Source organism: Hylobates moloch, unplaced genomic scaffold (genome assembly GCF_009828535.3).
Source record: "Hylobates moloch isolate HMO894 unplaced genomic scaffold, HMol_V3 SCAFFOLD_2, whole genome shotgun sequence".
Classification (NCBI taxonomy): Eukaryota; Metazoa; Chordata; class Mammalia; order Primates; family Hylobatidae; genus Hylobates; species Hylobates moloch.
The window spans coordinates 150606409-150632574 of NW_026652277.1; the positions used below are offsets into that span (position 1 = coordinate 150606409).

Genomic DNA, 26166 nt, shown 5'->3' on the forward strand with positions numbered 1-26166 from the left:
GAGAGTTCACTCATGATGTGGCTCTCTGTTTGTCTGTTATTGGTGTATAGGAATGCTTGTGATTTTTGCACATTGATTTTGTATCCTGAGACTTTGCTGAATTTACTTATCAGCTTAAGGAGATTTTGGGCTGAGACTATGGGGTTTTCTAAATACACAATCATGTCATCTGCAAACAGGGACAATTTGACTTCCTGTTTTCCTAATTGAATACCTTTTATTTCTTTCTCTTGCCTGATTGCCAGAACTTCCAACACTATGTTGAATAGGAGTGGTGAGTGAGGGCTAGTTTTCAAAGGGAATGCTTCCAGTTTTTGCCCATTCAGTATGATGTTGGCTGTGGGTTTGTCATAAATAGCTCTTATTATTCCATCATAAGAGCTATGTTCCATCAATAACGTAGTTTATTGAGAGTTTTTAACATGAAGGGCTGTTGAATTTTGCCGAAGGCCTTTTCTGCATCTATTTTTGATAGTCATGTGGTTTTTGTCGTTGGTTCTGTTTATGTGATTGATTACGTTTATTGATTTGCTTATGTTGAACCAGCCTTGGATCCCAGGGATGAAGCCAACTTGATCGTGGTGGATAAGTTTTTGATGTGCTGCTGGATTCGGTTTGGCAGTATTTTACTGAGGATTTTCACATTGATGTTCATCAGGGATTTTGGTCTCAAATTATCTTTTTTTGTTGTGTCTCTGCCAGGCTTTGGTATCAGGATGATGCTGGCCTCATAAAATGAGTTAGGGAGGATTCTCTCTCTTTCTATTGATTGGAATAATTTCAGAAGGAATGGTTCCAGCTCCTCTTTGTACCTCTGGTAGAATTTGGCTGTGAATCAGTCTGGTTCTGGACTTTTTTTCGTTGGTAGGTTATTAATTATTGCCTCAATTTCAGAGCCTGTTATTGGTCTATTCAGAGATTCAACATCCTCCTGGTTTAGTCTTGGGAGGGTGTATGTGTCCAGGAATTTATCTATTGCTTCTAGATTTTCTAGTTTATTTACATAGAGGTGTTTATAGTATTCTCTGACAGTAGTTTGTATTTCTGTGGGATTGGTGGTGATATCCCCCTTATCATTTTTTATTGCATCTATTTGATTCTTCTCTCTTTTCTTATTAGTCTTGCTAGCAGTCTATCAATTTTGTTGATCTTTTCAAAAAACCAGCTCCTGGATTCATTGATTTTTTGAAGGCTTTTTGTGTCTCTGTCTCCTTCGTTCTGCTTTGATCTTAGTTATTTCCTGCCTTCTGCTAGGGTTTGAATGTGTTTGCTCTTGCTTCTCTAGTTTTTTTAATTGTGATGTCAGGGTGTCGATTTTAGATCTTTCCTGCTTTCTCTTGTGGGCTTTTAGTGCTATAAATTTCCCTCTACACCCTGCTTTAAATGTGTCCCAGAGATTCTGGTATGTTGTGTCTTTTTTCTCTTTGGTTTCAAAGATCTTCTTTAATTCTGCCTTCATTTCATTATTTACCCAGTAGTCATTCAGGAGCAGGTTGTTCCATTTCCATGTAGTTGTGCAATTTTGAGTGAGTTTCTTAATTCTGAGTGCTAATTTGCTTGTGCTGTGGTCTGAGAGACAGTTTGTTGTGATTTCTGTTCTTCTACATTTGCTGAGGAATGCTTTACTTCCAACTATGTGGTCAATTTTGGAATAAGTGTGATGTGGTGCTGAGAAGAATGTATATTCTGTTGATTTGGGGTAGAGAGTTCTGTAGACATCTATTAGGTCCGCTTGGTCCAGAGCTGAGTTCAAGCCCTAGATATCCTTGTTAACCTTCTGTCTTGTTGATCTGTCTAATATTGACCGTGGAGTGTTAAAGTCTCCCATTGTTATTGTGTGGGAGTCTAAGTCTCTTTGTAGGTCTCTAAGGCCTTGCTTTATGAATCTGGGTGCTCTTGTATTGGGTGCATATATATTTAGGATAGTTAGCTCTTTTTGTTGAATTGATCCCTTTACCATTATGTAAAGGCCTTCTTGGTCTCTTTTGATCTTTGTTGGTTTAAAGTCAGTTTTATCAGAGACTAGGATTGGAACCCCTGCTCAGCAATGGCAAACGCCCCTCCCCATGCCAGGCTGCTGCCTCGCAGATCGATCTCAGACTGCACACTAGCAGGGAGCAAGGCTCCGTGGGCATGGGACTCACTGAGCCAGGTGCGGGATATAATCTCCTGGTGTGCTGTTTGCTAAGACCGTTGGAAAAGCGCAGTATTGGGCGGGAGTGCCCTATTTTTCCAGGTACAGCCTGTCATGGCTTCCTTTGGCTAGGAAAGAGAAATCTCCCGACCCCTTGCACTTCCCGGGTAAGGCAATGCCCCGCCCTGCTTCAGCTTGCCCTCTGTGGGCTGCACCCACTGTCCAACCAGTCCTAGTGAGATGAACCAGGTCCTCCGTTGGAAATGCAGAAATCACCCATCTTCTGCATCGATCACGCTGGGAGCTGCTGAGCGGAGCCGTTCCTATTCGGCCATCTTGAAATGGACCCCCGGGACTTTTATTTTCAAGCTATGTCTCTGCTCTCATTTATTTGGAGATGTCAACTATATTAAGAAAAAAAGAGGATAGTTTAACTTTTTAAAAATATAAAAATACGTTGACATATTTTATTCAAAATCATCCTTGCCTGAAACTTCTGAGGTTTTATGGACATAGCAGCTTCTCATTTCTTTCCATGTGTGAAAAGGAACTAGAGTAGAAGAATAATGCAAAGGAACAAATCCACTAAGAGGTATTACCTTCTGTCCATTTCACTGTCCAGGTGAGAGGAGCAGCCTGATTGGAGAGGCACCGTTGATGCCCTGTGACTGGAGCACATGGAGAAAGACCAAAGTTACAAGAGATGAAATTAAATGGCTTATTTACATCTAACTCACATAGACCTACAGTATCATTATAATTCTGCCAATTTTGTGGCTGTCCTGATGAAAGGAGAGCTGACCAACTTCCCAAGAAAAACTCACAGGCCATGAGGGACCTCTAATAAACATTGACCTCTTGTGAGTTTTTCTAGTGGACGTGAGTTTCTCCTCTGGGAATAATACTTTATATATATTTTTTATTTTTTTGAGATGGAGTCTCACTCAGTTGCCCAGGTGGGAATGCAGTGGCACGATCTCAGCTCACTGCAACCTCTGCCTCCTGGTTCAAGCGTTTCTCCTGCATCAGCCTCCTGAGTAGCTGGGATTACTATTTTAAATAGAAAATCTGACTACTATGAGAGGATTTCCTACTAAACTTATGACCACAAGAACAAGAAAGTTTATTGTGTTGCCATTATAACTGGGGTGAATTTGTGTCGCATCCCAGAAGCCCAACCAGAGAGTCTAGCTGGGATGGGATGCAAGGTAAATGGGGACTAGAAAAGGATGGTAGGGGAAGGGAGCTTGGACACTGACTTGGCTAAACGGACTGGATCCCCAAGGTGAGTAACAAGTACTTACATGTACATTGTACAAAACAGGGGAGTGAACTTGGACTTGACTCTGGCAGATGCTAGTGTCATAGGTTAGTTAATTAATTGATGGGGCAGATCATGGGAATTGGTGATACATTATGTCAGCCAACCAATGACACTGTGAATCTGGGAGTGGTCAATCTGTTTAGAGTGCAACTTCACACACACCTGTGAGGGAAAACAGGAAGGGAGCCAGATGAAAGTGGGAGAGCCATCAAGACTGCAATGCAAGTCAGTCCTCAGGTGAAGGGAAGAAGAGAGGAAGCAGGGTTGGATGGGAGCCTCTTAGTTTGCAGTGCACAACCACCAGGGAGTCCTATAGCTGAAGTCACCCATACGCGAAGTCCAAAATTGCTCAAGGATTGGCCTGCCTTAGTATTTCTGCTGCACCCAGTTATTGGCTGGGGAGCACCCTATGGGAATAGTGGCCTTGGCAAAAACACAGTGATGGATTTTGGAGTGTAGCAACTGGGGCCATCAGTCAATTACCTCCTGGAAGACAGAGATCTGAGGGGTGTGTTTTCATGGCCTCCAATACATTTGACTTCTCTTCCTCCTACACTCTTCTTGGCTTAATCCATCCCAGCCTTACTTGTCTTCTCTGGTGTTCCCTGAACATGCCAAATGTGCTCCAAACTCAGAGCTTTTGTAGTGGCTGTCTCCAGAACTTCCATTAGTCTAAAGGTTGTCTTTGTGAGAATTAGGAAAAAGTGCCCCTTTCTCAAGGCACACTCTTACATGGCTACCCTGGGCCTGTTCTCCTGGCCTGGCACACTGTTCTCTCAGATACTTGCAGTGTTGATTCTGTTGCCTTCTTCAGGTCTTCGCAGATATTGTCATTTTAGTTACACTTTTCTTTACCCTATTTTAAAATAGTCCTTTCCATGAAACACACATAATTTCTCTTTCCTGCTTTACTTTTCTCCATGAAACTTACCCCTTCTGATATGCTATATATTTTCTAATTTATTGTGTTGTTCTTTTCACACTAACATAAAGTCTTTCCGTGAGGGCAGGTTTTTTTTTTTATGTTTTGTTTACTGCTTTATCTGCAGACTCCAGAAACATGCCTGGAACATGGTAAGTACTCAAATATGAGGGGTCTTCATAAATTTCATGGAAAATGTGTATTCCGAAAATACTATGCATAGATTTCAAAAATTCTTGCACCCAAATAAACTTGTACTAACTTGTTATAACATGTATAAACAGGATCTAGTTTGAGTCACTAAGAAGGATAAGATGTCAGTTTGAAAAGAACCCCTAATAGAGCAACGTGAATTCTACTAAAACTGGAGCAAGAACAAACATCAAATTTATGGTGAAACTTGGTTGGGCAAATGGTGAAATCACTGGCACTTTATGAAAAATTTATGGGGACAGTGCCCCAAGGAAATCAGAAGTTTACAAATGGATAATTCATTTTAAGAAGGTGTGAGACAATGTTAAAGACAAAGCCTGCAGTGGCAGACCATCCACATCATTTTGTGAGGAAAAAAATTTATCTTATTCATGCTCTAAAGAGGACTGATGATTAACAGCAGAAACAACAGCCAATGCTGTAGACATCTCAATTGGTAAAATTTCAATGGAATTTTTAAACAAGTAGCATCAAGATCCTTGAGCATTTCTTCAAAGTATTGTAACAGGAAATGAAACATAGCTTTACCAGTACAATTCTGAAGACAAAGCACAATCAGAGCAATGGCTACCAAGAGGTGGACGTGGTCCAGTCACAGCAAAAGTGAGCCAGTCAAGAGCAAAAGTCATGGCAAGAGTTCTTTGGGATGCTCAAGGCATTTTGCCTGTTGGCTTTCTGGAGGGCCAAAGAAGGATGATATCTGCTTATTATGAGAAAGTTAGCCAAAGCTTTATTTGAAAAACATTCAGGAAATCTTCACCAGAATCCATCTCCACCATGACAATGCTCCTGCTTATTCCTCTCCTCAACAACAGACAATTTTGTGAGAGCTTCAATGAAAAATTATTAGGCATCCATCTCATGGTCCTGATTTGATCCCTTTTGACTTCTTTTTGTTTCCTAATCTTTACAAAGTTGTAAAAGGTCCTCTTTTTTTTTTCAGTTAATAATGTAAAAAAGACTGCATTGACATGGTTAAATTCCTGAGATCCTAAGTCCTTTAGGAATGGACTAAATGTTTGGTATCATTGATTACAAAGTATGTTGAACTTGATAAAATTTATGTTGAGAAATAAAGTTTATAGTTTTTATTTTTACCTTTTAATTCCATTTTCCCACAAATTTTTTGAAGTCCCCTTATATTTGTTGAATTTCCTTTTAAATACTTCTTGCTACTTGTCTTTCTTTGTCTCTAGATCTTTTCTTTTCCTCTTAGCTTTATTTTACCTTAAAACTTTTGGCTAATCCATGACTATGGTTTCTTCATGGCTTTTACTCTTCCTATTAAATGTCTATAGGCTTCCTCTGAGCTTTGCTTCTGCTTCCTACAACCTGAATCCCTTCATATTTTATGGTTCTAATTAGTAAAACAGCCTGTCCAAACTTATTTCTATTTTGGGGCACTTTTTTTTTTTTTTTTTTTTTTTGTATCAGGCCGCTATACAGCTGCAGGCCACTGGTCAACCTATAAAACAGCTTTCATTGGATTCCACACTTAGACTTCTTAGCCATGTCAGAGAATTCAAACCATGGTTACTCAGGGCTATCTGCCCTCTCTCCCCTAGGTGAAGCAGATACCTAATCTCTGTAGGTGTTAAAATGATTGGTTTAGTTTTGTAAGATATGGAAATAGGATCTAAGTTGGATATCAAAGATCTTCAAAATATGTTCATCTGTATTATCTGTTCCCAACCTACATTTAGTTCATTCATTTTTTTAAAATGCCCCTTATACCATGTAATGGCTAGGCACCCTGGCTAGGGATCTAAGTTTCTATAATTGATTGCCATCCCTTGTCAATTATATTTCTGAAATGTTTCTTGAATATACATCTGTCTCTGGATTCCCACATGTGTTTCCTTAATTAGATTTCTTCAGACTTAACTTCTCACTTCTATATATATTCCACACCTTTACCAGAGTATCTTTTAAAATACTAATGCAACCAGGTCATTTTTCTCTTCAAAATCCTTCCATGATAAATACTGCAGTTAGACAAAATAAATAAATAAAATGTTAAAATAGATGAAAAATAAGAGGTAAATCACATGATTGTACAATTCAAATCCAAAAGCATCTTCAAACAAGGTAATAGAAATAAGTAAATTTAATACAATTGTTAGATGTAAGATAAACATACAAAAATCAGTTATTTTGATTATTAGCAAGAAACAATGGAAAAAATTGTAAAATTAATTAATTCCATAGTAGCATCAAAAAATTAAATAGTTAAGAATAGATTTATTGAAGGATGTATACTATCTCTACACTGAGAATTATAAAACATTGCTGAGGATGAAAGGAGACCTAAATAAATGGTAAGACATACCATTTTCAAGAATTGGAAGGCTCAATATTGTTAAGGTTTAAACTCTCCCCAAACTGATCTATGGAATCAACACTGTTCCAAATGAATTCCCAATGTGTGTGTGTGTTGTGCATGTGAAAACTGTCAATTTGATTTTAGAATTATACATAGTTGCAAAAGTCTTAGAAAGTACAAGACAATTTTGAAGAAGACAAACACATTTGGTGGATTTATATTACTGTATTTCAAGATTTACTATCAAGATAGTATATATAGGTGCAATTAAAAAAAACTAACAAAAGACTCAGTGGAATAGAATATAAAAATCAAGAAGTAAACCCACACAAATATGGCCACTTACATTCGAGAAAGATGTGCATCATTGCAATATGGAAATGATGGCCTTTACAGTAAATGATGCTATAACAATTGGATATCCATACAGAATAAATGAATCTTTAGCCCTACTTCTGATCCATATCTCACACCATACACAAAAATTAATTTGAGATGGATTATAGACCTAAATATATGAATGATAACACAAAATGTATAAAGTAAATTTTATAGGAAAATATGTTCATTACCTTGGGATAAGCAAAAATTTCTTAAGTAGGGCATGTAAAGCACCATCCATAAAACAAAAAAATTTTGATAAATCTGACTTCAGTTAAATTAAGAACTTATGTTAATAAGACACCTGTGGAAGGGTGAAAAGACAAGTCACAGATTAGATGAAGATATTCACAATGCTTACCTGGAGCAAAGGACTCTAATTATATTCAGAATAAATAAATAAATCATAAGGAAAAGATGAACAACATATTAAAAAAATAAGCAAAGACTTGAACAGACCCTTCACAAAAGAGGATATTCAAATGGCCAATCAGCATTTGCAAAGGTATTTAATATCATTGCTCATTAGGGAAATACAAATTTAAAACACAAGAAATGTCACTATACTGTACCAGTTTGACTTAAACTAAAAGGACTGCCAATACTAAATGCTAGCACAGACACAGATCAACTAAAATTCTTATACATTTCTGTGAGAAATAAGATTATTACAACCACTTGAGAAAACTGTTTTTGCATTATCTTCTAAAGCTAAAGATAATGACCTAAGAATCTCAGTCTTAGATATGTACATATAAGATATGAGTGTGCCACAATGAGATACCATCTCACACCAGTTAGAATGGCGATCATTAAAAAGTCAGGAAACAACAGGTGCTGGAGAGGATGTGGAGAAATAGGAACACTTTTACACTGTTGGTGGGACTGTAAACTAGTTCACTGGATTAAGAAAATGTGGCACATATACACCATGGAATAATATGCAGCCATAAAAAAGTGGCACATATACACCATGGAATACTATGCAGCCATAAAAAAGTGGCACATATACACCATGGAATAGTATGCAGCCATAAAAAATGATGAGTTCATGTCCTTTGTAGGGACATGCATGAAACTGGAAAACATCATTCTCAGTAAACTATCGCAAGGACAAAAAAACGAACACCGCATGTTCTCACTCATAGGTGGGAATTGAACAATGAGAACTCATAGACACAGGAAGGGGAACATCATACTCCGGGGACTGTTGTGGGTTGGGGGGAGGGGGGAGGGACAGCATTAGGAGATATACCTAATGCTAAATGACGAGTTAATGGGTGCAGCAAACCAACACGGCACATGGATACATATGTAACAAACCTGCACATTGTGCACATGTACCCTAAAACCTAAAGTATAATAATAAAAAAAAAGATATGAGTGTGTATGTCTACATAATGATTTGTACAAAAATATTTATGGCAGTTTTATTTACAATAGCCCTAAACTGGAAATAATCAACATTTTCAGAAAGAGGAAAATGATGCTACAGACTGAATTGTGTCCTCTCAAAATTCACGTTGAAGCCCTAACCCACAATATGATGGTATATGGAGACTTAGCCTTTGGGAGATAATTAGTTGTTGAAGGGGTCATGAGGATGCAGCATTCATGATAGGAAGAGAAGAGACAGGCACTAAGGAAAGGCCAAGTAAGGACACTGTGAGAAGTTGGCCATCTGTAACCCAAGGAGAGAGGTGTCAGCAGACACCAGTCCTTCTGGCACCTCCAAGCCTCCAGAAATGTGAGAAATAATGTTCTATATGGTATGTTCTTATGGGAGCCCAAGCTGACTGAGACAAATGGTAAATATAGTGTGATATATTCATACAAGTAAGGTATACACAGCAGTAAAAATGAATGAACCACTGACTCACACTACATTGATGGATTGCAAAGATATTATGCTGATGGAGAAAAAGCCAGATACGAAAGAATGCAGACTGTTGAATGTCATTTATATGAAGTTCAAGATAGGCAGAACTAATTGATAGTTATCTCAGAGGGTGAGGAAGGCCTCGTTTAGAAGGGGCATGAAAGTACCTTATAGGGTATTTCAAATATTCCATGTCTTGATTGGAATGGTGGTTATATATCAAAATTCATTGTACTTAAGATCAGAGGATTCTACATAAGAATGTTTAGAAAAATCTCCACTGGTTCCCTCTTTTTCTTTGCATGACACATAATGGATGCCCTTTATTATTTTGGTTTAATTTTCTCCACCCCCTCCCCACCCCCCCGCCCTTTTTTTTGAGACAAAGTCTCACTCTATTGCCCAGGCTGGAGTGCAGTGGCGTGATCTCGGCTCACTGCAACCTCTGCCTCCAAGGTTGCGTTGTGCTTCACTTGACACATGTGTCTTGGGTTCCAGGTCTGCTACTTCTTAAGCTTCACACTTTTTCAACTCCATACCAACACTCATTCTTATGAATTGTCTCATCTTAAAAGTCCCTTACCACTTCTGCTTGATGAAATCCTACACGTATTTTGGTGTTCAGTTCAATTAGTGAATTCTTTTCTGATACTTCTAGGCAGAAACCTTCCTCTGTTAGAACATCGTTCCTATATAAGACAAGTAACAGATTAGAAGTTATTCACAATGATCACATGGAGCAAAGAACTCCAATTATATTCAGAATAAATAAATAACTCATAAATTAATTAGGAAAAGATGAACAACATAAAAATAAGCAAAGACTTGAGCATTTATTATTTCCTTCTGCAATTAGCTGCATGTGAATTTTCCCATTAGAGTGTGAACCCAAACACCTTGAAGGTAACTACCATGGCTAGTTAATCTTTACATTTTAGGCATATAGCACAGTACTAAAAAATATATTAGTGCCTAGAGTAATTAACAGGACATACTTTCTAGCCCTGTTGCCCGAGAGAGAAATGTAAAGTCTTTGCACCAGAAGTGCTGTAGGGCCCATTTTTACCCAAGTGAGATGTCTGATATTTGCGTCAGGAACCGAAAAGGAAGAGATTATTAGTGCCAATAGGGCTTTGACTTTTCACCTTCTGTCACCAGAGCAGGAGATGGCTGATCGTGCAAAGAACACTTAATTGTCAGAGAAACTGCAGACCCAGCATTCTTGGAGAGACAGCTGCTGCATTATGCAGCCATTCTCAGGATTAATAGGCATTGACTATACCTTAGTTGGGCTCTTTGTTTGTTTGTTTGTTTGTTTTTTAAGGAAAAAAGGCTCAAGCCATGTACCAAGCAATGTAACAGAACAAAAGGAACTTCAAGGCAGTACATGCATTGAAATTGGAGCAGTAACCCATCAGAAACCCAAAATAGCTGTTGGAACTGGGTACTTTATCTCTTTTCTTTACCAACTATTTTATCCTTTTCCAATTCTTCTTGAACTTGACCCTTCCTTGAATTTGGCCTATCATGGTTTCTCTGTTCACGTCTATCATACCCTTTCAATTTTATATTCACCATTAATTGCCTTACTTGATCTATATTACTTAATTCAAGTTCCCAAGGGTAGGAACCCTTGGGATTAACCCAGCTCATCATTTCCTGCTAAGTTATGACCTAGGTAACTAGCCCTTCCCAGCAGGCACCAAATTAAATAATTTCTCCATATGTCATCATATATTGATATTTGTATCATGTATTCACTGAATAGCAATTATTAGAGACTCTGATGGTCAAAACTGGTAATCATGCATTTCCTACTTTGAAAAATTGTAACGAGGCTTATTTTGTTTAGCGATTATATCCATATTAGTAAATGTTAAATGAATATTTATTAAATTAACAACAAACACTCGTGTCTAGAAAATATTCTCCAGTCACTTTCGGAGATGTTACATATACTTAAATCACAGTAGAAGCTCAAAAATTGTTGTTGGTTGAGTTGGAAATTTAAATGTGCTTCGCTCATCCTCAGCAAAATAGATTATGATACTCTTGTGAGGATTACAAATAATTTAAGAAATATCTCAGGGACAGTCCACACATTAAGTTTTCTCTTTTTTTGTCTCTGCAAATATTAAATGCACAAAAATTAAAGCTAAGGGTGAGACCCATTTCTACACACTTGAGCATGTGTTTGTGGTAGAAAAACCGAGCATCAGATTCAAAGAGTTATTTATATTTCTAGTGGCATGCTTGTTTCTCTAGCAGTTGTGATTTAGGTACCTAAAAAAATAGAGGTCTGTCATGTAGTTTTGTCATTTAGTCAAAATCTGATAAAATTATTAAATTTAAATACAACTTTACAAGTTGCCTGAAGCATGATTTGTTCTGTTTGCATTTTCCTTGAATGGGGCCTTGTCAAGCACTTGGTTGGATTCAGCATCGCTGAAAGTCAGCCCTTAATTCTGACTGCCCTTACAAATGTAGGAGAGCAGCCAGTTTCAACACATGACTCTCGGAGTTCATTTGGGGTTTTGTCGGCAGAATGCAAAAAATATGGATTTGTTGTTATCAGTTGGTGTAAATTGGCATTTTTCTAGATGTTATATGGTTATATAAATTATATCTGGATATTAAATTATTGGCACAGGCATTTGCTATTTTGAAGAAACTAATTAAGTCTAAATGACTAATTCCCAGTTGCAGAGTCATGAACACAAAATATGATTCATGGAAGTAGGCAGCACTTCATATCCAAGACATGGTAACGCTTTATTTGTGTGCATTTAAGGAAGACGGTGGCAGGAGTTCATTTGCTGCACCTGTTACCAAAAGTTGTGAAGGCAAGGAAGAGCCTGGAATTGTCTGCACATCATGCCCATTGGCACTTCAGGAATGATTGCTGATGCCAGCCCCACTCTGGTAACCCTGCTTCTGAGAGCCTCGTCATGACTCACACACAATGAGCACTGAGCATGAAGAAACTGAGAGGAGGGCCTGAAAACCTCCACAGAAATCAGGGGTAAACAAAGGAGGCTGTTGAGGTGGGAGTAGAGAACTTATTTTCCTTTCTGTTTTATAATAAGCGATAGGCTCGCATTTGCTGATTTAAGAATATTTACAAAGCATATATATTATACTTGTTAGTTTTGCTTCTGTATTTGAATCAGGAGCTATCTTCACCACACACATAATTTTTTTTAAAGCACTGACTTTTTCTAAAATGTGATGCTTAGGGCTCGTATAAAGGAATTTGTATAGAACACTTGGTTCCTACTGTTTTGTAACTCTCCATCTGCTCTTCCCATTAAGAAAGAAAACATAGGGCAGACAAGCATTGCTTACTGAAACTGCTATGTAGGCAGTCATGTTTTATTTTATTTCACTGCTCAACATTCATTTTCCTTTTTAAAAAACAGCATCCTTACTGCTATAATCAGAGGCTTGATGTCTTCTAGTCAAGGAAAAATCTAGACCAATCAGTTGTCCTGCTTCTGAATGTGAATCTTGAGTAGAAGAATAAGCAGTATGTTAATGGTTAGCTTTCCTCCCACCTGGTAGTGGGGTCCTCAGCAGCCTTTGCCAGCTGGGAGACAACTGTGGGAGCTCCTGCTTCTGAGCTTTGGGAACTGACTTACTTTCTGTGTATTCTGAAGCCTTGTTCTTCATCCTTTGATACATTTTGGACCCCTCTTCACTCCCTGATTTCCTTCCAGTGAATTTTATGTCTGTAGTTTTCAATTACAGAGATTTCACTGATACATTACTTAAAATTTTATTTTAAAATTTTCACTCATAATGCAAATTATCATGATGCAAGCGACATTATGAAATAAAAGCAAATCCCTCATAAGTATTATGCATTTATTGTTAATAACAAAATATTTAAAATTATCTCACAATTGTTGGAACCAATATGTCAGAAAACCATGGTTGAAAAATGCTGATATCTGGCCTTAGAAGCTAGCACCTAATGGCAACCTGTTTCCAATTTTTCTGTAGAGATGGTGTCTGAGATCTGGAGACCATCTATAGAGATGGTTTCAAGCTTTAGGATCTGGGAATTTAAGACAACACCATTATACCATTCGTAGGAACCTACTGGAGTGAGAAAAATTCTACCCAGGGGAGCCTTTGGCTAAGCTGAAATGAAAATGGGAGGAAGGAGACTAGGGTGTATGTGAGAAAGACTGGAAGAAGCACTTCAAGGATGAGGTTGGAATAGGTTGAAAGGGAATACACAGCTTTATCATACTGACACTTCTTTGGTGTGTAAGTAATGTTCCTGGGTTTTCCAGGTGGTAAGGCACTAGGTAGGTCATTCACTATGTTGGTTACCTTTTTTTTTTTTTTTTGAAGTCCTTCTCCTTTATTGGGCAAGGGATGAGGGAAGCAGACAGACCGGTTGGACATAGTAGATGGGTGTGTGAGGACAAATGCTAAGCAAAAGCCAGCCAACCTACACTCCCCTGAAATGGATGCTAATGCCCTTCAAACTCTGGACAATGGTTTCACACACAGCCTCTTCCAGGGATAAAAGAAGAGGTTCTTGTAAAGCTTCTTGTTACCCTCAACCATAGAGGCAAGTTCTGAGTTCTGGTTTTCCTGGGACACTAACTCTAGTCACAAAGATCTCTGGAGTGATCAAGCATGGTGGAGTGTCAGGGTGAGTGTTTCAAAAGGATAAGTAGAACAGGAGTCTTGCCCAAGCCCTGTTACAACATCAGTGCCTGTATATGGCTTCGCAGCCCGACCAGAAATTGACAGAGAGGCATGTATATGGTGAAAAGACACACATATATTTAGGATTAACCAGCTGGACTCAGTTTAGATGATTCCAATTTTGTTGGCAACATCCAAAGCATCGTAATCAGGAGCCAGCTGAACATATGCCTTCTCTCCATCAGGCCGAATCAGGGTGTTGACCTCGGCCACATCAATGTCATAGAGCTTCTTCACAGACTGTTTGATCTGGTGCTTGTTGGCTTTAGCATCCACAATGAACACAAGTGTGTTGTTGTTGTCTATCTTCTCTGTGGCAGACTCAGTGGTCAGCAGAAACTTGATGATAGCATAGCGATCAAGCTTGTTTCTCCTGGGAGTGCTCTTCTGAGGATATTTGGGCTGCCTCTGGAGTTGCAGTGTCTTGGGCCCCCAGAAGGTGGGTGACGTGCAGATCTTTTTTTGTGTGTGTGTGGCTGTGGACACCTTTCAACACTGCCTTCTTGGCCCTTAAAGCCTTTGCTTTGGCTTCTGCTTTGCAGAGGCAGGAGCTTCCTTCTTCACTTTTGGCACCATCTTGTCTTACGGTTACTTTCATAATGATAGTCACTATATAAGAGAATTGCCTCACTGAAGAGTGTGCTGAGATAGCATTCATTTTGTAGACGAATGGCCACACTGTTGTGATCATAGCTAATTGAACCCACTTGTGAGTCGCTAACACTGGGGCAGCCAATCTACAGGCTGACCAGTGGCCTATAATGATGGCCTGCTATGCAAAACTCTTTTTAAGCAGGAAATAATCGTCATTAGCTAGGACAAACCTTCCTTTCTCTTGGGCATATCAATAGTGAAATCTATGAAGCATGGTATTCATGTGGTAAAGAGAATGTAGTTGTTAGCAGGGGCCATGAAAAGTCAAAGCTCTGAATAAGCCAAAACTAGAAGTAAGAAGAAACCATAAAGAAAAAAAAATAGGTGAAATAGACCAGAAGACTTCCCTTTCTGTCAACATGGCAGATTAGAAAACCTGAAAACCCTTCTGTATTGCTGGATACAATATAACAAATATCCATTTAAATGCCTAACTGACCTTGCAAGAATATATACATACATAAATGCATACATACATACATATAAGCACACATCTATGTAGACATAAGGAAATCTCTGGAAGTTAGAAACCAAGAGGAAAATGAAAACCAGAACAGTCAGAGTTTATTTTGCAGTTGCCTGGGGGTATTTTTCAATCTTAGTAGCCAAGGACTTGGCTTTCACATGCCTTTGGAAAGAGGATATTCAGCCTTAAGTTATGTTGAGATAGAAGTTCTGAGTCTTCTGCCTAAAGCCAGGGATACAACCTCAATCACACGCTGTATCAGAAACAAACTGCCTGTCAGGAAAGGCATTTTTCAACCATGGTTTTCTGACACAGCAGAGAGGATGACATGGGAGTTTGTCTGTTTTGTCCTGGGATGAGGATGGGAAATGAGTCTCCTTGGTTATTTGTATCCATGCCTTCTCCCTTCGGCCCTTGATTTTGAGATTTGAATTTACTCTTTCTGTAGGGTCTGGAAGCCAAAAACTGAAACAATATTGTAGAAGTAATAATGTCCACTTTCTATAATAATTTTATGATAATTGTATAGTTATGTAAAAATAACAATGTCTGGAGGAAGACACATTCTCGAGATTCTCTGGAGATAAGGTCACGATCCAGATCACAAACACACTCAAGTAAGCACTTCACCATGAGGAAAAACTAGCAGATGACAGCAAATAGCAGGAACACACCAAAAAGAAACAAAGGTTACCAGTGTTTTAAAAATGATAACAAAAGATAAAGCATAAAAAATGAGATCAGACTCTATCCAAAAAGACACAGCACATTGTGAGGAAATGTCCAGAACTTTAAAGAGTTTTTTGCTGTTTGTTCACTTTCCTAAATGTAGAAAAGCAATGGTCTAGAAGTAGCCGCAGAAAAGGGGAAAGAGGAGAATGCAAATATTGTCTTTGTGATGTTTTGATAAACACATTGTGGGAAAATGAACACCCATCATTTCGAAAGGCTTTGGGGCAAGAGGAAGATTTTAGTGTAAGACAAGATTGTAGAGGGAGTGTTTTTGGAATATGGGAATGTGAAATTTATTTTAATGAAACGTTGTTTTCAAAAGGAGTGTTGAAAATAATTAGGAAGGAGGTTCATAGAGGAAAAAATATGGAAATAATAATACTTGAGAGTACTTAGTTGACCGGAGGATTTGCATTCTGTCTAATGGCTCAGAATGGCTGGTTGAGAAGAATGATTGTGTTGTTTGCATTTGAAGTGACAGGTATGAATCTGAGTTTTCAAATGGCCTCCTAGGATCTTAGCATTCTGATATCATTTCTCTTTAAACAAGGTCACAGTGTTCTAAAAAGAAATTTCTTTATGTGGTGCTATGAAAACACACAAACAATGATATCATGCTGGACACTCTGATAAACTCTTTTAATGCTCATTTTAATATCTCTTTTTAATTATCTCTTTTAATAACTCTTTTAATATCTCATTTAATCCTCCCTTCCAGCCCAGAATATAGATACTACTATAATCTCCATTCACTTATAAGAAAATAACGACTCAGAAGTTTTAAGTAATTTGATTAATGTCACACACCCATAAGTTAGGGACATTATATTGGTGCTGTTTCAAACTGTGAAAAGGAATTAGCTAGTGAGAGAAGTAAAGAAAGAGCAACCTCCATTGTGTATACCATATATATGAAAAGCACAGAGAAAGAAAACATTATGCGTTTTGTAAACTAGTGTGGTCAGAGGAAAGGATCTGTGTGAGAAGGCTGTGGAGGATAAAGCAGAAATGTAGTCAGGAATCAAAGTATGGCAAGACTTGTGTCAGAGCTTTCTCCCGAAAACCAATAAAGTTCTTTATAAAGGAAAGGGCTATAACCTGAATTTCATTTTAGGACAATCACTCTTTTAGTAACATTGTGGATAGATCTGTGAGAAACTAAGCCATCAGATCAGTCAGGTTTGCAATAATTCAGGCAAAAAGCATTTCACTAAGATGTGAATGAAAGTAGGGCATCATTAAGGAGGCAGAATCTATTATATCCAGTTACTGAGTGCAAGTGTGAGTATGAGTGTGTGTGTGTGTGTGTGTGTTAGGAGTTGAGAGTTGCAAGAAGGGACTATATAGTGACTGAGAAGATGGATGATTAGTCCATGCAATGAGACAGAGAATGAGAATTCAGTTTTGATCTGGTCGAATTTGTGTTGTCCTTTGGGGTATTAAAATGCTGCAGATTTGCATTCTCAGGACTCAAATTTAGTTATGCAAAACAACAATGAAAAATAACCCAAATTTCAACAACATAGTGTAGTAGTCATGTCTGGGGCTCTTGGGTGGTCCTAGTTAATCAGTTTCCCCAGGGGCAACTTTTCCCCATCAGTCTGATTGATGTCAGAGATGAGTCTTAGATGCCATCTGATGTTCAAGCTATTAATGCAGTGCTTTTACAAGACAGATAGCAGGAGCAGCCCAGTGGCATGAACTGGATACAGTTAGGGGTCAGATGATTGCCTGACTGGGAAGGTTTTCAGGCCAGATCAGTTATCAGGTGTTTCTTTCATAAAGAGAGTTTAAGCTATTCTTGTAAGGGTAAGCTTTCTTTTAAGGTTTATGAGAATTGTGTCTGTGCTGAGGTGACTTGATTTCCTGGAAGTCCCTGGGCTACGTTGTATTACACTGCTAAGTGACACACAGTGTCAGCCACGCAAGATGTTTGAGTGGACCTCATGACAATCATTAATCTTGTAGCCAGAATATGGCTCTTACAGTATACTACAATTAGTTATCTAATGCTGAGTAACAAATTAACCTTAATTTGAACTTAATGACTTATTGAGGTTCATTCCATTAGACAAAAGCCCCATTGTATGATCAAGTGGTTTTCTGAGACAATGCCTTAGCTCTTTATGAAGTCCTAAGAGATTTTATAGTCACATCCTCAGCTTTGTGTTTGGCCCATGTTTCTCTCATAGTATCCTGGAGATGATCCTTACATCCAGGGGCAGTTTCTTAATCTCTTAATATTTTAATTTTAGCCACTTACAGAATTCGGAATATTCAACTTTGACAATCCTTGGCTCCATTTTGTTAATAGTTCTTCCTTCAGCATATCTGTCTTGCATTGTAATACATGCATCAAGAAGAAATAAAGCAGCACCTTCAACACAGTGCCTTGAAATCTCCTTGGCTACTTGAGAGGATAGTTGACCAGAGGGATATGCATTCTGTCTGGTTGCTCAGAATGGCTGGTCGTGAATTGCACTTGAAGTGGCACGCTTATATTCACAGTTTTAAGTGATGCACTTGGTTATTTTGTTTCCACATTACTGCTGGTGGCAGTGTTACTAAACTTTCTATCACTATATAATAAAGGACCTCCTTCCTCCGGGACCATTCTCCTCACATCCTCGAGAGAGACATATAAAGCTTTCAAGTTCAGGACTACAAAAAACTCAGTAGAGCTATTGTAGACCTTCTCATCCTAGACATTTTGGATGTAGGGGAAGCAATCGCTTAAACATGACCACTTATCCTGTTGTATTAGGATACTGACAGGAAACATCTGTTATGCTGGAAATACTAATTTGATCAGACTAAAAAAGAGACTATTTATAAATATTTGGGCATGTTCTGGGAACACAATAAGGAATTTCCAGGAACCCAGGGCTAAAGGCAATGGAAACTGTTACCACCTGTAGGTGTAAGAATCAAGTCAAGAGAACAATGATGGAAGGCTGGAGAGGGCCTCATGACGTTTTCTGTGTCCTTCTTTAGGGAGGCAGTCAATCTGCAGTGACAGGGCAGAGGGGGGGCCTGGGGAATAAATAACCAATGTCATTCTCTTCTTTCCCCTCTGTTAGTATCCTCCATTAGTTCAAACCAATTGGTAACCAAACGAGAAGGGGATACATTGATTCACTCATATTGCTCAGGGACAGCCAGCCTCCTGGATTTCAGAGCAATGTGGAGAACAGTAGAAAGTAGATCTGGAAGGGTAAATGGACAGAATTCAGCACACCAGGGAAATAAAAGACAAGTCCTCTATGTCAGTGGTTTCAAAATGTGTTCCCTAACCAGCATCATTGACATCACCTGAGACTTGCTAGAAATTCAAATTATTAGGCTCCACCACTGACTTATTAAATCAGAATCCCTAATGTGGACTCAACAATATGTGGGTTAACAAGCCTTCTAGGTGATTCTGATGCATGCTAAAGTATGATAACCATCATTCTATACTCTAAAATATACAATAGTTGTATGAGGTATTTAATCCTATCTCCCCCATCAGCTCATCACCCTTCCTCTCATGCCCTCACAGGCCCTGGAATTGGAGACAGGGCACACGATTCTTATTCATGGACACTTGCCAATGCAGTATCAATCCTTGGTTTCCTCTTAAACTAATTCTTCCCTTTTTAGTCCAATGGTCCTCTGTATTGATTATTTATGCATTAACTTTATTACCAGAGTCATTCAAAGCCTTGCTTTGATTCTCAAAATGTTTTAATTGCAAAACTTTTTCCCTGCACTTGTCTTTGCTATAAGTTACAAAAATTTAACACTTTTAATAAGAACCAAACTCTGATCTGATTTGATCAGCTGGACTGAGGGTTCAAAATAAGGTTGAAGGAGTTGGGAGGATAATATTTTTATTCTACTATATAATCTTTCTCCACAGGCAGAAATTCTGTTTTACAAAAAGCACTGTAACTATTTCCTAAAGAGGGTTAAAGGTCACAAAGTAAGAGAACTAGCTGGGCCAAAGAGCACAATATTAAATTATCAAATACAGTGCTAAACTACAACTGCAGAGTTGACCAGTTGTTACTTGAATATATTATATATTATGGAGCTTGAGATAGAGGTTCGGTTCCTAACTCAGGAAGTTCTTCATTTCTTCTTTCAGGTACATTCCTTTTAAAAAGAAAAAAACTCAATATTAATTTTTTAACTTCAAAAGTAATATACAGATTTTAACTAGTGAAATATGACATAAAAGGCACATTAACACCAGGTGCGGTGGTGCACGCCTGTAATCCCAACACTTTGGGAGGCAAAGGCAGGCGGATGACCTGAGGTTAGGAGTTTGAGTCCAGCCTGGCCAACATGGTGAAACCCCATCTCTACTAAAAATACAAAAATTAGCCAGGTGTGGTAGCAGGCACCTGTAATCCCAGCTACTCAGGAGGCTGAGGTGGGAGAATTGCTTGAACCCGGGAGCCAGAGGTTGCAGTGAGCTGAGATCACGCCATTGCCCTCCAGCCTGGGTGATAGACTGAGACTCAGTCCCCCCCCAAAAAAAAACAAAAGGGCACATTGACTCCATTTGCCTAGCTGAAACATGCTAATATGAATAAAAATTCATACACCCTCTCCCATCTTCAGTGAAACTAGAAGAGGGCCACTTCCTTAAAATACAGTTCTATAAAAAATATCTTTTCAAGAGAATGATTTTGAAATTAATCAAGGGAAGATTTTCAAATCTACATGTGCCTCCCCAGATCTCAAGGAGGAATGGATTTTTTTTTTCTTTTTAAATATATATATATATATTATACGTTAAGTTCTAGGGTACATGTGCAGAACGTGCCCATTTGTTACATATGTATACATGTGCCATGTTGGTGTGCTGCACCCATTAACTTGTCATTTACATTAGGTATATCTCCTAATGCTATCCCTCCCCTCTCCCCCTACCCCACAACAGGCCCCGGTGTGTGATGTTCCCCTTCCTGTGTCCAAGTGTTCTCATTGTTCAATTCCTACCTATGAGTGAGAACATGCCGTGTTTGGTTTTTTGTCCATGCGACAGTTTGCTGAGAATGATGGTTTCCAGCTTCATCCATGTCCCTACAAAGGAGATGAACTCATCATTTTTTATGGCTGCATAGTAAAGGAGGAGTGGATTTCTAAGAGTGAAGAAAGTCTTAGTGTTCTGTGCTTGATGAATTATTTTTTAACTGGAACAGCAAGAACAGGGGTAAGGGTTAATGGCAGAAAACAAGCTTGGAAGAAATATTCCTATTACTGAGAATGACTTCAATTTCTTTAAGAATTAGATAGAGATAATGAGTGTCTACTTCATAGCGTTGTTGTGAGAACTAGAGAGGTTAATATAACAGGTAATATGCTCAGCTTGATGGACATAGTAGGAACTCAGTCAATATTAGCCATAACCATAGTTCATTGTGATTAACTGTATGGACTCTGGACTGAGGTAACCTAGGTTCAAATCCCAGTTCTGCTGCTTATCAGGGGTATGAATTCAAGCAAGTTACTTAATCTCCTCACATGTAAATTTCCTCAGTGGGAATAGAATTGCACTTATCCAATAAGGTTATTGGTAAAGTTAAAAGGTTTAGAAGGATCATTTATGTTCTTTTTTTATTTATTAAAATCAAGGATGCATATCATTGGACATTTTGATGTTTCTGATATTTACCATTGTAAGTTATCTGATGAATATCCTTGTAACTAAATCCTCGGACCCATTCCCTGAGTGAAACCAGAATTACTGAGTTGAAGATACACATGGTTTAATGGTTTTTTACTTTTATTACTAAAATAGTCTAAGAATTATTTATTCTCTCACCAACAATATAGAGGTGTCCATTTCCTTACATCCTCACTTTTTTCATGTTATAATTTTTAAGAATATTTGCCAATTTGTAGGTGAAAAATGTTAATTTCTATAAAAAACTGCCTCCATTCCATTGGCTAAAAGTAATTTTTAAAGGTCTCAACTAAACAAAATCTTAGATAATTTGACAACTCTTACCAGGCTTTTGCACTCTCAGTTCCCCAAATCTTTCAAATTTAAATAACCCCGGGTAGTGACATAGTTTTATGCTAGACATCTTAAAGAATTTGGGAAAGATATGCCTATTCTGAGAGAAGCCCATAGGTATTTATTTCTTATTATTCTCTGATCATAAGAAAGAATAGAATTTTCTGGCCTAAATCTAGAAGGTGTAACTCAAATCTTCTTTGAATTAATTTTTAAAGAAATAATATAATTAACTTTTTTTCTCTAAAGAAGTGGTTTTTTGTTGTTGTTGTTGTTGTTTGTTTGTTTGTTTGTTTGTTTTAAGTACAAAAGCCTTCAGTAGTTTGGTTCTATTCGCTTTAGATAAGCAGCCAAAAAGTTCAGAAGCCCAATCCAAAATTATTCTTAGTCTTTACTTGCCAAAAAGATCAGATTAAATATCGCATAAGAATAGGCTTTCTTGGAAGATTTCTGGTTCAGGACTTCCTGGCTTTGGCGTGAGTTAAGGACACCACAATACAAGTAGTTGACTCAGAACTGTAGTGAGAGTGGTACATAGGAGTCTAAAAACAAAATACTGTCTGCATCTTCTATTTGAATAATTCATAAGGATTTATTTTTATCTATCTCGACTCCAGTATTAAATTTAAATAACATTCTCCTACCTAATGATGTTGGTTTAGCAATAAATTTTTTTAATGTCTTAAATATATTTTTGCTTGCGGTTTGTCTAAACGCCGTTTTTCAAGAAACAATCGTTTGTCCTTAAGTAGAATACATTCCCTTTAACCGCTTGATCATTACATTTCTTTCTCATGCTTCTGTGTGGTATAATTTTTGCACTTTAAATAGTACGCTATTAAGCCATGTGGAGGATATTTTTGACTGTATCATACCTATGGGTATTTGGTTTTTAAACATAATATGGTTTCTCGAAAGGTCTGGTATTGAAATAACAAATTTAGAATAAAATTACTCTCTTAACCATATCCCTTAAATGGTTTGAATTCTAGCTGTGGATAAATCCTAGTTTCTTTAGAAGTTACCTCTCCTGTTAGACCAGCCATCCCCAGCAATTAAGACTGGCCAGTGTGCTCCTGTGGACAGTTCTTGCCTTGATTTACAGGGTTAGGAATTAAGGACTTTTTCACAAAGGACGCTTGTTGGGTATTTTCTATCATATCCTAGTGACTCTGAGCACTATAAAGACCATTAATTTTAAATCTGATGCTTATAAACTTTATACTAGATATTTATGTTCCTTTTTCTAAACTTTAAATGAATTACATCTTAATTACTTGCTTTAGAAAATTTTTTTCCTAAATTATATAAGCCAGTCTGAAACAGCTACGTACTGTTGTGATTTCTGTTATATGACGTTCTGAAAAAGACAAAACTGTAGAGACAATAAAGTAATCAGTGGTTTCCAGGGGTTGTGGGGGAGGGGGAAGGGATGAATAGGTGAAGCAAAGGGGACTTTTAGGATAGTAGAACGATCCTGTGTGATAGTGTAATTGTAGATACATGGCATTATGCATTTGTCAAAACCCATAGAACTTTACTGAAGAAAGAGTGAACCCTGAAGTATGAAATTACAAAAAAATTGTATAGGAGATTGAAGGATCTCAGGAAGAAATGGAGATTGTAACAAGAATATATCTGCAGTACAATTGTATAAAAAAAAAAAAAAAAAAAGAAACCATCTCACTGAGGAGGGTGAAGCCAAAAGATGTTGACTTTGGAAACGAGTAGAGTCGGTAAGACTAAAGGTAAAAGAAACTGCACATGAGCTCTATATTATGGTTGATGAAGTTGTTCCTCATAGGTGTACAGGAAATAATTCTGATACGACGTACATGTACAATGGAATCAAAAAATTAAGTACATGAGTGGTACATGGTGGGACCCAGATTTCCCACTTTTGGAGTGAAAATCCACAGACACACAAGAGAAAGAGACTAGCATGGTGTAGTACTGGCTTGGAATTGGACACAGTCAGTATGAAATCGTGTTTTTTTGTTTGTTTGTTTTTTGAGATGGAATCTTGCTCTTGTCACCCAGGCTGGAGTGCAATGGCACAATCTTGGCTCACTGCAACCTCAGCCTCCCAGGTTCAAGTGATTCTCCTGACTCAGCCTCCCAAGTAGCTGGGATTACAGGCACCTGCCACCATGCCAGGCTAATTTTTTTGTATTTTTAGTAGAGACAGGGTTTCACCATGTTGGCCAGGCTGGTCTGGAACTCCTGACCTCAAGTGATCCGCCCGCCTCGGCCTCCCAAAGTGCTGGGATTACAGGCATGAGCCATACGACTGGCCTGAACTCATGTTTTGCTAAATGTAGATACAGGTGGTTGCTATAGAAATATTTATAGATATTTGTATTTACAGAGGTTAGTATATATAGACTTTTTTGTTGTTGTTGTTCTGTGAACAGCGAGACTTAGAAGCAAAAATACTCTAGTTGTGAAGAACATATTTAGTGCCCAGATTTTTGTTTCTAATACCATTCTCCAATAGAAGGAACCTGGGCTCCTTGGAGAAATGGCTGATCTAGGGCTGGTGAAAAAAAATGCACAAAATGCCCAGAGCATCTTGTAGTGCCAGCAAGTAAGAAATTACTCAAGGCCGGGCGCGGTGGCTCACGCTTGTAATCCCAGCACTTTGGGAGGCCGAGGCGGGCGGATCACAAGGTCAGGAGATCGAGACCACGGTGAAACCCCATCTCTACTAAAAATACAAAAAATTAGCCGGGCGTGGTGGCGGGCGCCTGTAGTCCCAGCTACTCGGAGAGGCTGAGGCAGGAGAATGGCGTGAACCCGGGAGGCAGAGCTTGCAGTGAGCAGAGATTGCGCCACTGCACTCCAGCCTGGGGGACAGAGCGAGACTCCGTCTCAAAAAAAAAAAAAAAAAAAAAAAAGAAATTACTCAAAAGCACAACAAAACACATGGGTGGAGATATGTCAAAGAAGTACAGGAGCCAACATTGAAAGAGCTTTCAATGGCCAAAGCTGGAAAAATTTTAGCAATAAAAGAAATAAAGTAGTATTGGCTTATAACTAATAGTATAAAACAAATATCCATGAGTCCGTACTTACAGAAATAAACGATTGAATAGATTAACAAATGTGGGAGAAGAGACACATTTCCTGTATAGATGAATTCCAAATATTTTGTATAAATATACTAAAGGAGGCGAGCATAAATTCCCGCTTCGTAAGTGCAGTCTGTGCGTAGTGACTTTCTTCCAAAGAGTACAGTGTGAAAACAGGGCTGGGTGGGCAGGGGAACTTCACAGGTGGAGAAACCAGACAAATGCTAATTCAGTCAGGTGATTAAGGTCATCATGGACTGTCATAAATCATGCTGATAACATTTACCTTTGATATGTTGTGATTGAAAATGACATTTAACCTTCATCATCTTCTTCCCCGAAACCCAAAACCCCAATCTTATCATGAGAAGAACATTAAACAAATTCCTACAAATAGCTGACCAATACTTCTCAAAATTGTCAAGTTCATCAAAAACAAGGAAGTCTGAGAAACTGCCACAGCTAAGGAGACACGGCCATTATATGTAACGTGCCATCCCAAATGGGACTTTTGAACAGGAAAAGGACATTAGGAAAAGACTACAGAAATCTGAATAAACCATGCACTTTATTTAATAATAATGTATTAGTACTGATTCATTAATTTTGGCAAATGTACCATATTAATGTATGTAAGGAGACATTTGGCATGGGGTTATGGGAACCAGGTACAATTTCCAATTTTTCTGTATATCTAAAACTATTATAAAAATAAAGTTTAATTCAGGTAAATTACATGTGTAGTACATGCTTGTATTTAAAAAAACACATCAGAGTAATTGATAATTATGGATGGTATAACATGAAAGCTCCTCAGCCTCTCTTCCAGTTTTGGTCACTAGTGATGACAGTATTAACAAATTGGCTAATGTTGCATCTATTTTTCTAAAAATTTTCTGAGCACATATAAGCGTGTGTGTGTGTGTGTGTGTGTGTGTATTGCTTTTCTCACAGAAATGGGATCATATTATAATATTTTATTAAGACATTTTGTAATTTGCTGTTCTCACTCAACAGCATAATATGAACAGTGTTCTAGGCAGTATATGAACATTTACTTCACTCTTTTTTTTTTTTTTGAGACAGGGTCTTTCTTTGTCACCCAGGCTGGAGTGCAGTGGTTCAATCACCATTCACTGCAACCTCCACCTCCTGGGCTCAAGTAATCCTCCCACCTCAGCTTCCTCAGTATCTGAGACTACAGGTGTGCACCACCACATCTGGATAATTTATGCACGTATATATGTATTTTTTGATAGAGATGGGGTTTTTCCATGGTGCCCAGGCTGGTCTTGAACTCCTGGGCTCAAGTGATCCTCCCACCTTGGCCTTCAA

The 26166-nt window shown here is 38.2% G+C and overlaps 1 pseudogene; it reads right to left on the reverse strand.

The window, feature by feature from the left end:
* Nucleotides 1-14003: 14003 nt before the first annotated feature.
* On the reverse strand, nt 14004-14474 carry LOC116476025 (large ribosomal subunit protein uL23-like; annotated as a pseudogene).
* Between the last annotated feature and the right edge of the window lie 11692 nt (nt 14475-26166).